This window comes from Kryptolebias marmoratus, linkage group LG21 (assembly GCF_001649575.2).
Source record: "Kryptolebias marmoratus isolate JLee-2015 linkage group LG21, ASM164957v2, whole genome shotgun sequence".
Taxonomy (NCBI): domain Eukaryota; kingdom Metazoa; phylum Chordata; class Actinopteri; order Cyprinodontiformes; family Rivulidae; genus Kryptolebias; species Kryptolebias marmoratus.
This window is the reverse complement of record NC_051450.1, coordinates 2,534,040-2,534,679: the sequence shown is the minus strand read 5'-3', so window position 1 is coordinate 2,534,679 and position 640 is coordinate 2,534,040.

Genomic DNA, 640 nt, shown 5'->3' with positions numbered 1-640 from the left:
TACACAACCTGTGGAGAACAAAGGTACACAACCTGTGGAAACCAGATTGGACATTTGAATCAGCATTTTGTTTGTTGGAAGGTGAGGAGGTGGGGTGCACTGCTTTTCATTTAATGCTGACTAAGCTTATCCAGTTTCTGTGTAAAAAACCGCCATCCCTTTTAGATTTCGGATGTTAGACCTAACCAGTGTCTAATGAGTCTCATTCTTGTCACTAAAACTTGTATTATTTTGTTTTCCTTTTTTTAAAATACTGGACACAATCTTTTCTGAGTATCCTTAAACGACAATCTGAGAAGGAAGGTCCCCAGATCAAATCTTTGAAGCTTTGATTTCTGATAATTAACGAGAAGTCAAATAGTTTAGAATCCCCTTCTTAGTGTCTTAATGCAGCAGGCATCTCATCACAAACCTGAGGATTTACTGTTTTAGGAGATGTGCTGAAACAAACATCTTGCTCATCAGTTTTTAGAGAAATTACCCCAATCAACCAATGCTTTTGTATTGGAAAAAAAACCTTTGGTTTTCTTTTAGCTCCTGGGAAGAAGTTCTGGGTGGTGCCAGTTTCCACGACAGCATCATTCTAAAATAACCGTCACGGCAGCACCAAATGCTATGATTGTTGTTTTCACATTCTGTG